General features: G+C 41.3%; 1 protein-coding gene across 3 annotated transcripts in view; it reads left to right on the top strand.

Moving 5' to 3' along the window:
- cv-c (RhoGTPase activating protein) overlaps positions 1–14769 on the top strand; it is a 1018432-nt gene that overhangs the window by 9268 nt on the left and 994395 nt on the right. For all 3 annotated transcript variants that reach the window (XM_076199563.1, XM_076199564.1, XM_076199562.1), the window contains exon 2: positions 12792–13296. The gene's annotated coding sequence lies outside the window, so the exon portion shown is untranslated. The remainder of the gene's footprint in view (positions 1–12791; positions 13297–14769) is intronic.

Here is a 14769-nt window from a genome sequence, read left to right as displayed (position 1 = left end):
GCTTTACACTTCCCGCTAAGAAGTCTGTTAGCCACTTTTTGTTGTTGTAGATGTCTGTCTCAATGATGTTTTTGGTATTACATGTCTGAGGCTTTATTGAATGCTTTCTTCACGACTTGCCACCATAAATGTTCGTTTATTTCGTATTAATCCCCTATAATACCTGTTTAATAACGTTTGTGAAAGGCGTGCTGGTGGAGTGGCCCTCCTTGAATCAGTATTAAGGGCCATTTACACGGTCTAACAATTTGACATCATCATCATCATCATCATCATCATCATCATCATCATCATCATCATCATCATCATCATCATCATCATCATCATCATCATCATCATCATCATCATCATCATCATCATCATCATCATCATCATCACTACCACCATGATCATCATCATTATCATCATTATCATCATTTACATAATTACCATTATTATAATCATTATCATCATCATCATCATCACCATAATCATTATCTTGCCATTATTATTGTTATCATTATTATCATTATTATCATTATCATCATCATTACCATTATTATCATTATCATTATTATCATCATTGTCATCATCATCATCATCATCATCATCATTACCATTATCATCATCATCATTACCATTATTATCATTATCATTATTATCATCATTGTCATCATCGTCATCATCGTCATCATCATTATCATCATTATCACCATTATCATCATTATCATCATTATCATCATTATCATCATTATCATCATTATATCATCATTATCATCATTATATCATCATTATCATCATCATTATCATCATCATTATCATCATCATTATCATCATCATTATCATCATCATCATTATTATTATCATAATTATTGCTAATATTGTTATTATCATTGTTGTTGCTGCTATTATTTTCATCATTATTGTCGTTATAATTCTTTATCACTGTCATCATTATCAATTATAAATTTTCTTTCTAATCTTAATCTTATTATTATTATTGTTATTAGTAGTAGTATCTATTTGTCTTTTTTTCATTTCTTGTATGAACATATATATTTTTTCGGGGGTATGTATTCCATTCCACTTCGACCACGTTGTGGTAAACACTTCAGAAGAGATGCCAACACACTTGCTACACGAACGAATTGTACCAATGCAACTTGCGGGCAAAAAAACAAAAAAAACGACACAGCAGAGCCCAATATTCGCCTGGTTGCTCCTGGGATGTGACAAGTTTCATATGCTCATGTGTTTGTAGGGTTGCTGGAATGGAAACGCACAAATTGTTCAATTACTAGCTGTGTCAAGAGTACTGAATGTTATGCTGATCTGTGTCAGGTTATTATGTCTGCAACTGTGCACCGAGATTGTGTTGTCCGTATCTGCTATTAGATGGCGTCTTGGTCAATGTACTGTATATTCGTTACACTGTTGATATGTTTGCTAATACGTATAAAATTGAAATATTACATGAGTAGATAAATATTTGAATAAATGATCAACATAAACAGATAAATTGATAATTGCATATTTTTTATATTTAAACAAATATATAATAAAAATATTTTGCCGTGCGATCTGTTACCAGATAAGTGTACTACAAGACTGTCGGCGGAGTTCGGAATCCAACTGTGGACATAAGTTCGCACACTATATACATTATGTGCGGTTACTCGCGTTTGCACAACGAGTGTTGTTGTTTAATAAAGTAACGGACGGAAGGAAACGTTTTACGGGTTTCGGGTGTCCCTTGACACAGCCGTAGGCCTAACGGCCATTGGAAACTCGGAAACGGATATCCTCGACACGGCAATTTCGAGCTGGACAGTTTGTTCTTAGCAATATTTTACTTGCTATTTTTTCTAATTATATACTGTCTTTATTCAATATTGCTCATTTTCTTGTTTTTAAATTTTATTCGTCCATTCAATTCACTCAAAAACACAGTAGTTGCAGAAAGACGAATGTTTACTTTCATCAACAAATTAGAAACCTTCGTATAAAATCAGACGAACTTTCTTCACAAAGGATTTCATTATTAGATTATAATGAAATAACTGCTGTCGGGCACTACTTGTTCTTATTTACTCTATAATCTCTCTTCAGTGGATAATGAGAGGGGAGAACGCCATACAGTGAAGCGGTGGGAGTGATCCATCTCCGGCTGCCGAGCCCCGTTATGGAGGACTGTGCCTCACTACATTGTGTTTGACCCCAAACGGTGTGGCAGGGGGAGGGGGAGGGGGCCAGGCCAGTCCTTCTTTCCGGAGGTGCTGAGATAGGAGAGGTGGTTGGATGGGGTTTTGTGCATGATGTCGGTGTGTGGTTTGGCTCGGGCATCTCCTTTATAAGGAGGAAATGGCCTTTGGTAAACACACACACACACATACACACATACGCACACACACATACACACACACATACGCGCGCGCGCACACACACACACATGCACACACACACACACACACACACACACACACACACACACACACACACACACACACACACACACACACACACACACACACACACACACACACACACACACACACACACACACACACACACACACACACACACACACACACACACACACACACACACACACACACACATACACATGTATATACAAAAACGTGTGTGTGCGTGTTGTTATGTAGCATATATGTATATATTCATTCGTTTATGTTTATTTAATTTTCTGTTCGTGACGATTAAAGCTTTTGGTGCAAAGGAGATTTTTAGCTGAATATTATCGCTTGGTGGCAGTAGGAATAGGTACTAAAGCAAAACGGGGCGTAAAGGATGGTATGTTGGACTCTGATATACATTGTGCATTTCACTTAACCTCTTCCATTCCTGGTACCGTCGGAAGGGGTAAAAGTAGCCACATGGTTCCCTGTCTGTTACATACCTAATTATGACAGACAAGGAACTAAAACCACCAACTACTATGTGTTTTGTAGAATTTCTTTATCTTACCCCATGTGGCTACTTTTGCCCTTTCCTACGGTAATAATTTTCTTTTCAGTTTGTCGCTTTGTGATTTTATTCACTGTAGTACCCGTTAGTGAAAGGGTTAACGCCTCTATCGATTAAGACGAGATGGGGAAGGATTCTTTTTTTTTCCCGTCACTCGATCCCGTCTCTGTTGAAGGATTAGCCTGTGACCGCTTGTTGGGGCCCATTGGTGAGTTGATGAGTGGCGTAATCTAAGCCACCTTCCCTTTCCACCACCACAGAGTACATTCCAGGCGAGCCTGCACCTGACGCTTGGCCGCACCCGTGCCTCAACACCCTCCACCCACCCACCTTTCCTCCTCTCTCTTCCCGCCCCTCCTCCTCTCCTCCTCTCCTTCACTTCCCGCCAAGATCGCCACCTTCAATTCCCCTCCCTCTGCCGAGCTATCCGGCGGCTTTCTGCACTATGAGCAGGATATCGCAGTGCTATACAGATTTTTTCTGGTGATCTGGGAGATAATGATAATATGAATATATATTATTGTGTTGTTTTTTCCTCAGTTATAGTTGTAAATGAGTTCTCGCATATTTGGGTTGAGCTTACGAAATTGTAAAAAAAAATGCTGTAATGTAAGCTAGGATGACACAATGTCGTATATGCTTTCGGTGTCGTCTTGTAGTGGTTTGCAGACTGACTTTTCATCTTTATTTATTTTTTTGCGGGTATTATTTTTCTCCTCAGTGCAAACTTGTTTCTTGTGATATTTGTTTGTTATTGTTTATATGATTCATTGTTTTTCACGTGCCCATTACATGATCTTTTTTTTGTAATTTTGAAAAGGTCGCTGTCTTATTGTCTTGTATTTTTAGTGTTGAAGATTTCCTTGTTTCTGCTTAGTTGAGGGTTTCGCTACTTTGAAGACTTGTTTCTTTGTGCGTAAGTGTTCAAAAGTTTCGTTAAAAAAAGGATTAATTTCATTCTGTACCGGTTCGTTCTCATGGTAAGCACTCCGTAGAGAAATTGCGGTGTGGGTCACGAAACTTAAAAAAAAAAAAAAAAAAAAAAAAAAAAAAATCCTCCCACGAAGATTTTCCCAATGTATCATTTCTCTTGTAAAAAATATAAATACTTTCTGTATGCATCAACAGTCTTCCTTGTGTATATGCATTGTCTGTACACACGCACACACACACACACACACACACACACACACACACACACACACACACACACACACACACACACACACACACACACACACACACATATATATATATATGTATATATATATATAATATATATAATATGCGTGTGTATGTGTGTATGTCAAAGACCTATTAAAGGGAATAACCATATGCAAACAGACGTGCCTTGGATGGTGCTAATCTGGAAACAAGAATATAATTGAATTTACGTTGAGGTAATGTACTGAAATACAGGAAACAAAGATAATTTTTTAATCCCGTGGCAATGAGCTAGGTAATACACAGACATGGTATCGCAAAAGAGAAATAAGAAATGGTAGTTTCTGTTGCCTTCAGAGATGTTAGTTTTGAATGCACTCCTTTAGGAAAGACATCTATGCACACTGTATATCTCTTGAAGGAGATATATGGAACGTTTGATTACAGACAGTTCTTTATTTGGGACCTTTAAGGAATTCGGAAATATTTAATTTGTGGAACGAAAAAATCTGGAGTCTAGAGAAATATGTATAAATGAAAGTATGTTTTGGTATATTTCTGAAAGACATTCTCGTTCCAAATAATAGAGAATTTAGAATTCTAGAGATTCCCAACAGAGAGTTATCTTTAGACTCTTATGTGGTGCTATTGGAAAATTTTCAAACTTAGACAAGTATGGAGACGTAGATTTTCACTTGTCATCGACAATGTTGCATTGCAGTTAAGTTGCATGGTCGATTTATTTTCAAAAGCGGCATTAATAGTGTCCGACATTTTGTCTTTATTATTATACTTTAGCGGGTCTGAATAGCTGGTAGGCACTGGGAGTCATTCGTGTGGTGGTTTGCCTTCAGACCCTTCCACGTTATCAAGATTCTTTGTTATGTAATATAGATTTTGCGGTAACTTGCAGGAGCTCCGGATGGCTCGGTGGTAATGCGCTCGTCCCAAACCCGAGAGGTCTTGAGATGAAATCCTTAAGTTGCATACATATATGTTGGTAGTCGGCTTCACACGGACGTTCTGTAGGTTTGCGGCTTGTCAGGCTCGTCTGATGCCCTGTTCAGACAAAACACACACACACACACACACACACACACACACACACACACACACACACACACACACACACACACACACACACACACACACACACACACACACACACACACAAACAAACAAACAAACCTATCTTTGGAAGAAGAGCACTCACTAACGGCCTTAGGGTCTTTCCCAAGGTTCCTTACCCAGGTAGGGGCTGTCCATAGTCCAGCGAGACAAGTTGCGATAAACTAAGGAACCCATTGCATGGCTCCCTGGGTCCTGGTATCAGCGCTGCTGGCCGGAGAGGAACACCCACTCTGCACCAGCTACACACAGCTCGCCACCTGTACTCACTCTTGACGCTGCGCCAGCTGTCTCGTAAATACTTGTTGCTCGTATGTCCCATTTTCTTCCTGGATTACTTCTACTTGGTGTACACACAGTTGGACTCGAAAGTCTTTCATCCACTCCACGTTTAGTCATTATGTAAATATAACTTTGGTTGTTGCGTTTTTGTTTGTGTATGTCTAATATATATATATATATATATATATATATATATATATATATATATTATATATATATATATATTATATATATATATATATACATATTTCACTTTGCAATATGAAGTGCTTTTCTAATTTGCAACATAAGGTGTATTCTTTCATAGATGCATACGAAACTAGACAATAAACATAGTATGTCTCTAAGTACTATTATATTGCAGCTAAATTGAAATAAGCGAAACAGCCTGGTGGCAGAAAAAATTAGCAAGTGAAGACAACGAATAAAGAAATGAATGAATGAGTAGATATATGAATAAATGTATTAATTAATACAAAGTTGAAAAAAAACGTTTAGAAAGTGAATTAATAAGACGTGCTTCACGGTATGGAAGGTGGTTGAGATGCGCAACGACAGGAATTAATAAAACAGTCTGACGGCAGCCATGATAAAGGATAGAACGCCATCCATCACAAAATGGGGTTGAAGGACTTCTGAACACGGCTGTACAGCTGAGCAAACAAGCTTCTTGACACTTCCTGGTGTGTGCCACTCTTGGAATTTGGTAACACAAAGTCTTTCCTTTGGTTCTGTTACCAAGACTGTTACTGATGATCCCTTTTTCTCTTACATGTGACTTTGAACCTTTGTAACAAGAACCCACGCCATCAAAGTGTCGAAAACTTTGTTTCCCCAGCTAGCTGCTCGGGTCTTGTTTAGGAATTCAGCTGGTACGGGCAGGGGGTGCCGCGGCCAGGCACCGCCCCCGTCTTGGGTTTCATTTGGGGGTAGACTTGCTCTCTCTCCCTCTTCTCTCGTCAACTTATGGTTTGATCAGTTGACCTCCCTGCATGTCACACTCCGGTCTCCCTCCCCTTCCAGTCTTGCTGACTTCTTTACAGCTTGCATGGCCTCCCTCCAAAGACAGACGGGGAGGCAGGGACAGATAAGTAGATACAGACAAGCAGAGACAGACAAGTAGACAGATACACAGGCAGGGAGAGTCAAACAGACGAGAAGACGGACAAGCGGAGACAGACGGGAGGACGGACAGGCGGAGACTGACAGACAAACTGACGGACGAATGGGCAGACAAGTTTGGACAGACGGATGGACGGACGGACAAGTTGGGACGGACGGACGAACGGACGGACAAGTTGGGACGGACAGACATGCAGGCGGACCGACGAACAGATATACGGGCCGACGGACGGACGCACACGTACACAAGCGCACACGCACGCGCTCTCACACACGCACACGCTCACACACACACATTCACGCACCTACACACATGCTCCTACACACACTCACGCTCCTACACACACTCACGCTCCTACACACACGTTCACACACACTCATACACACACGTTCAAACACACACTCACGCTCATATACATACGTTCACACACACACACACACACACACACACACACACACACACACACACACACACACACACACACACACACACACACACACACGTTCATACACACACACGTTCATACACACACACTCACGTACGCTCCCACACACCTACGCTCACATATACACGTACGTTCACACATGCACATACGCTCACACATGCACAGACTCACGCACGCTCACACATGCATACACGCACGACACGTGCTCATACGCACGGTCGCACATGCACACTCGCATGCTCACACATGTATATACTCACGCTCACATATGGACGCACGCTCACATACACATACGCAAACACACACACACACACACACACACACACACACACACACACACACACACACACACACACACACACACATGCACGCTCACACATACACACACACACACACACACACATGCACGCTTACACATATATACACACACACGTACTACGCTCTCTCTCTCTCTCTCTCTCTCTCTCTCTCTCTCTCTCTCTCTCTCTCTCTCTCTCTCTCTCTCTCTCTCTCTCTCTCTCTCTCTCTGTGTCTCTCTCTCTGTCTCTCTCTATCTCTATCTCTCTCTCTCTCTCTTTGTGTGTCTCTCTCTCTTCCTCTCTCTCTCTCTCTCTCTCTCTCTCTCTCTCTCACACACACACACACACACACACACACACACACACACACACACACACACACACACACACACACACACACACACACACACACACACACACACGTGGCGCAGTTGGTAGATTTCCCGGCTGCCACTACGGCGGTTCGGGTTCGAATCCCGCCCAGGGCTCAAATAATTTCAGTGTCGCTGCGCTGTGGGCTGTTACTCCAACTCTCGTGGACGGGGAGTTGCGGGTGTGTGTGCGTGTAAGGTCACAGCATTACCCATAGCTCGGTCATATGAGCTTTGAGCTCTCTTCCAGGAGGGAAGTAACCGTCGATCACGAGTCCAACACGTGATCCAAGAGCATGTTGAATCACACACACACACACACACACAGGTCTTCTATATCGTATTCAAATTACAGTGTGTGTGTGTGTGTGTGTGTGTGTGTGTGTGTGTGTGTGTGTGTGTGTGTGTGTGTGTGTGTATTCACCTCGGATCTGCTGCAGTCTCGAAAAGAGGCTGCAGCAGATCCGAGGTGAATACACACACACACACACACACACACACACACACACACACACACACACACACACACACACACACACACACACACACACACACACACACACACACACACACACACACACACACACACACACACACACACACACACACACACACACACACACACACACACACACACACACACTGTAATTTGAATACGATATAGAAGACCAGTCGGCAATAAAAGAATGATATCTGCAAACTATAATCCGTCGGGTGCTTCAAGACTTCTCTCTGTAGAGTGTAAGTACATCATTTTCCCGTGATACTGTTGCGGCTTTTGCGCATGCGCAGAACCGCGCACAACAACACCCTGCGCAGCGACGGAACTTGGCGCACTTCATCACCCTTGTCTGTCTTCGCCTTCCTCTTGGTCCTTTTTCCTCGTGAGTTCCTCGCTTATGTAACGCTGTTGGCCAAGATTCCGGAGAAGCTTTCCAATGTGTAGAATTTAACTGGCGGCCACCGGCAACCAGTTTTAGGTCTTCTCCATCTGAGAACCAGCTGTTTTGTATCCACAAGGAGTACAAGGGGAGTGTCCTTGTTCCTCGTAAACACTGCGTTCCCAGTTACGAAACTGGCCACCAACGTCGAGTCTGGGGTTGTTGGCCTTGTCCGTAACTACTGTCTGGTCCCTTCGCCACGGGGGTGAATAGAAGAGTCTGGCGGTAGCCACAGTGGAAAGGAAAGGATCTCGTGGTATGGAAGGAGTCGCCGATGGCTTTTCCGGCGCGAGCTTAGGGTCGGTGTACTTCCGCTCTCTTTCTTGGCGTTAGGTACTGTTCACTTGGGCGACTGTCTCTCACGAATATATACGAGTCGTCGTCCTTTATGTAATCTTTTATCTATTCATACACTTATTGCATTACTTGATTTTATCTATTTGTCTTTTTATTCATTTAGTCAATTACCTATTCGTTTATCAAATTAAGTTCCCTTATCAATTAATTAATTTATTTATTTGCTAATTTAATTTATTTGATTGATCTATTCTGTTTACGTTTTTATTTACAGGTATTTGTCTAGTTTATTTTATTTATATATAGTCCAATAAAAAACGATATAGCGTGTTCAGTTGGTCTTAATACTACTACCGATGAATTTAACCTGGTGATAGCCAGAATGATGGTCCAATTACACGAATGGGGTTAAGGGATTCATAACCTGCGCTGTGAATGAGGGTTAACTAGGGTGAGGAAACACGTCAAAGGATTTATCCAGAGACTAATTAAAATCACTGTAACTACAATGTGCGGATGTCCTCGATTTTTTTTGTAACACCAGACTAGTTCAGTTCTTCGAGTTCGAGACTCCGTTTTTGTCACATAGCTGCTGGAATGGATAATGATGATGATGAAGATGGCGATGACGATGACATAATGACGACGACGACGATGATGATAAATTATGATAGTGGTGATGGTGATGTTTAACAGTTTTCCAAATCGAGGAACTGTAGTTGTATTAATCTCTTACTAAGGTGGAAGGGGAAGTGGAGGCGGAGGGGGAAGTGGACGAAAAGGCAAACGTAAAGGGGATGGTGGAAGTGGAGGGATGGTAGAGGTGGAAGGGGTGGTAGTGGAGATGGATGTATGGGTTAGACGGGTCCCGTCCTTTGGATAGATGGCCCCACGCATGGCGGCTGTTGACATTGTAGTTAAGCAACTCCGACTTCCTGGTAGAACGAGTTATATACATATTACATTGCAAACTTCGCCCTGGGTCACGCATGTTGCATTTTTTTCGTCGTTTTATTGTGAAGATATATTCCCTTGACGTCGAAAATGTTTATACAGATGATTGTGGTTCAACACTCAAGCACGAGAAGAGTATTAAGTTACAAGCATAAATGTGATTATATGTATACACGCATGCACATACTCAACCCTGTTTAAATGTGCATACATATGTTTGTGTAGCCACATTCCAAAGTTCGAAGACAACCTTATATTACAACTATCTGAATTTAGATGGCGTTTAGTCGTTATATTCTTACTATAGTAATATTGTTACATACATACATATACCAAAGGCTTTTTCCCCCTTACACGGGGGGTAGCCAAAATATAATAATAAAACCGGTATCCTATGTACTGTGAAACTCGTTGTTGAACTTTGGAGCTCGACCGTTCGTCTCAAAAGGGTCAGTAACCTGAGGTCCGTGTCTCCCAAGAGGTCCATTACAAGAGAGTTGGCCTGCTGTTACGAATTGTACATTTCTATGTAATTTAAAGAATCTGAATAAAGAAATTTCCATCGCCGTGTCCTGGCAGAAGAAGTATAAGATAACTATGATTTTCAGCTTTGTAATAAAGCAAAATGTTTCTTTTCATCAGCATTTTATCATCATTATCATTGTTTATCTTATTTATCTATTTATTTATTTATTTATATATTTATTTATTTATTATTATTATTTTTTTATATATTTTACTTTATTTTTTGTCGAAGTGGAATTTGGGAAAAAATGAAGGGGGCGGCACATGAATACTGAGAACTCATGAAGGGAGAATAAAGTGAAAAAGGTTGAGAACCATTTTCATTATCTTGACAAAACCCTACCACACCGAATGGCGTTTTTACGTTTACGCTGGCTGTTGACATGCGATTTCATTCGTCTCCATGGCATCCCGTCGGTAGAGAAGGTCTTGGTGACATCAAAGGGGACCGTAGCAGACTGGGAATTAACGTTTAGTGCAGCAGTCGCTCTTGCTGTCCACTTCTGTAGCCACAAGAGTTGATCCACATATAAACGTTGTTAAACATGACGTCGCTTCCATTGTAGTTTTTTCCAAACTGTGTAAAGAGTGGCAGTGGTTTCAGAAATAATAATACACAATGGCCCAGTATGTAAAGAGAGAGATGCACACATGCATACGCACGCGCGCACACACATTTACACACGCGCGCAAATACAAGCACGCACGCACGTACGCAGGCACTCACGCGCGCACACATTTACACTCACTCGCTCTCAAACGCACGCACGCACGCGGGGTTGGGCCTCGAGGTGGTGTTAGTTAACTGCAGCCTGTCACACTGTACTGTGTCGATGGGAACCTTAGGCGAGGCCTTCTTCCACACAGACATGACCCTCCTTCATTCAGAAATGCCGTGCATGTGTGCACGAGTAAATAAAAGGCTTTAGTGTAAGAGTGGTGTGTATATAAGTAGCAAGAAGGTATTAGATTAGTTTTGGTGTGTGCGTTGTCTGAATAAAGCATAAGGCGCGCCGTAACTCGAAAGAATGAAACCTTGTTACCAGTGCCCATTTTTGTGTCCGGACTGGTGTGTATACACCCGGAACAGTGAAACACTGCATGTGTACCGGATGACTTGTCTCCAGAAACCAGACTCTGGGGTTGGTCACAGGGTGGTCTCTTGATCTCGGAAACGGCTAGTCCGGGTGAGATGGCTTGGCGCTGGTCCTGGTGGTGCAAGATTTTTTTCTTTTTCGTCCATCTATACTGAGTGTACTATTGCGGACATTCAAAAATGACCCACAATGTTTCGGGACTCCTCTCTCCTCTCTTTTCCCTCCCTCTTCCTCCCTCCTTCCTCCTTCCTCCTTCTTCCTTCTTCCTTCTTCCTTCTTCTTTCTTCCTCCTACTCTTCCTCCTTCTTCCTTCCTCCTCCCTCCTCCTCACCTCTTCCCCCTTCCTCCCTCCGCCCTCCTTTCTCCATCTCCCACTCCCTCCTTTCTCCTTATCCCTCCTCCCTCCTTCTCTCTCCTCCCTCCTCCCTGAGATCGAGGGAGAAGACGCCTTCTAGGACGAGGGTCGAGGAGGAGAGCAGATGGGAGAAGATAGAGAAGAATGAACTTGCAAAACTTCTAGTATGTTCTTTCGGTGAATTTTACTTATTTAGCTGCTTACAGATATTTAGTAATTTGCCTGTATTTAATGTATTTGTTGTTAGTGACTAGTTTTTAATTCTATAGTTTAATTGAAGTTCCTTTCCGGTTTGTAAATGATTAATATGTTTCAAACATTCAGAACCGGGGAGCTTGTCAGAGCTTTAATCTCTCCGCGATTGACGTGGGTAATTTGCGTCATATATGCTGGTATGCATATGTATTTAAGAGTGTGCATGTGTGTGTGTGCGTGCGTGTGTGTGTGTGTGTGTGTGTGTGTGTGTGTGTGTGTGTGTGTGTGTGTGTGTATGTGTTTATGTGTGTGTGTGTGCGTGTGTATCTGTGTGTGTTATTACGAGTGGAAAATCTGTACACATATTAATACCCGACCAAATTTGATGTTGAAAAAAGCGTTGCAAAAGCTTTGAACTGATCCCCATGAAACTTTGCATACGAGTTGAGGGTACCAAACTTTAACACTAATTAGATCGTCCAAACAATCTGGTATAGAAAATGTGTAACAGTTTTGATTCATTTAAAAAGATAATGATAATGTCGACTATATGTAGCTCTACACGTTATTACGATGTCAAATAATAGTGTTTATGGACTTCCCACGAGCTTTGTCGACTTTGTCTTCTTTATTTTCTTTTTTTCTTTTCAGGGACACGGCTGTGATGACGCCATGGAAAGATGTAACGGTACAACATATCTGTAAGGAACTATAACGATCCTCAGTGGTGGCAGAGAGAAAATTGAGTGTGATGATTATGTAGAAGCAAGTTACCATCAGTGTTTATCATTTCGTTAAAAAATAATGAACAGTGGCTGTGAAGAAAAGTTGAAATCGCGTGAAACGAGGTAGATTTTAAGTATATATATATAAGTATATATTATATATAGTACAAGAAAGATTCAGCACAGAGAAGCTTGCTGGAGACAATGCCAAGTGATCAGTGGTGGAGGAAAGTATTTTTAGGGAAATAATATCGAGTTCCAAAGAAGGTCGAGTGAATGAAACCCGACCTCTAGGATTTGTGGAGGCGGGTAATTTGTTCTGGACTGACTAGTGGGATTGGAGTAGGTGTGCATTGGACGGCCGTCTGCCACGAGAGAGGCACTTGGCTACAAGCGACAAGAGGCCTTCCTTCCTTCCTGGAAAAGCTTAGGTAAGTTGCATTTACTGGCTGCTCGGATTTATAAGAAGTGTGTCCAGGCTTCGGTCTGATGTTTCTGATGTTTTGTTGTATGTTTGTAAAGTGCAGCGCACTTCAGACTGGAGTGCTCATATTCCTGGGGCTACGTAGCATAGTTCAGAGTGGTACAGAAATTGATAATAATGAGATACATATCATAGTCGAACTACCTGGCGTTGCCTTGGGTGTGAAATAACTAAGTCTGACACGTTGACAAAATTATGAAAATAAATACACAAAGGAAGAAAAATAGGAAATCAACGGTGATACAGACAAGGTCATCATATCAAGACAGTAGTGCAGGACTCGTTATGGATTTATATTGAACAATTTTAGGTTTAAAAAGGAAATAGCCAATAACTGGCATACCAACAGTATTTAATGTGTGAGCACTGAAACACTTAATCGTTTTAAGAGAATTAGATAATGGGTAGGGATGACGGTGGTAAGGGAGATGGAACTGCCTAGTTATGCTTTATGGTCTCTTGCATTCTCTCCAATTCTTATGTTCTTATGTAATGTTTCTTTTGGGGTAGCTCAGAGGGGGTACTTGTACAAGAAGTCAAAGAGGAATACCGTATACCTGAAGAGTCTGAATGGTGGTCATTCATGTAACCAGTTAATTTTATCTTTCGTGCCAGAAGGTTTGGTCGAACTCTATCTGCGTCTCATGGGTAGTTGGGTCGAAGCTTCTGAAGCCTTGTTTATGTTCTGAAACTGAATCGCTGTTCATTCAGTGGACGGGAGGAATCCAACTAATCAATGTGATCGCACGTTGGATTTCGAAATAATCCGAGAATTTACTTCATCTTCCAGCTGATGTTGTGGATATTGATATGTTTTAATTGGGAGCCAAGAAAAATCAATACCTTCAATGCGGTGACGATTCTCCCTCCCGTATCACCTGAATAAAGTCTTTTGGTTCAATCGTGACAAAACTTCAATTATGTGACGTCGTTTTAGCAGAGTAACATTGTCTAGAATTAATCATAATAGAATATTCGTTAAATACACATATACTTGTACATATACGTGTACAAACACGAGCATATGGTAGACACAATATCTGCATGCATATATACATGCATGGATTCATACATACATACATACATACATACATACATATTCGTTACATACACATATATTTGTACATATAAATATACGTGTACAAACACGAACATATGGTAGACACAATATCTGCATGCATATGTACATGCATGGATTCATACATACATACATACATACATACATACATACATACATACATACATACATAAATACGTACATACATACATACATACATACATACATACATACATACATACATACATATATACATACATATACATGTACTCGCATACATACATACACGCGCGCGCGCACACACACACATATACACATACATACCGTGCACGAAATATTGCCACTGGGAACATTGCCACTGGG

This window comes from Oratosquilla oratoria, chromosome 16 (genome assembly GCF_046742065.1).
Source record: "Oratosquilla oratoria isolate Oo_2021 chromosome 16, ASM4674206v1, whole genome shotgun sequence".
Lineage (NCBI taxonomy): Eukaryota > Metazoa > Arthropoda > Malacostraca > Stomatopoda > Squillidae > Oratosquilla > Oratosquilla oratoria.
Note: the sequence above shows the minus strand (reverse complement) of the source record. Positions and strands in the feature narration are given on the sequence as shown.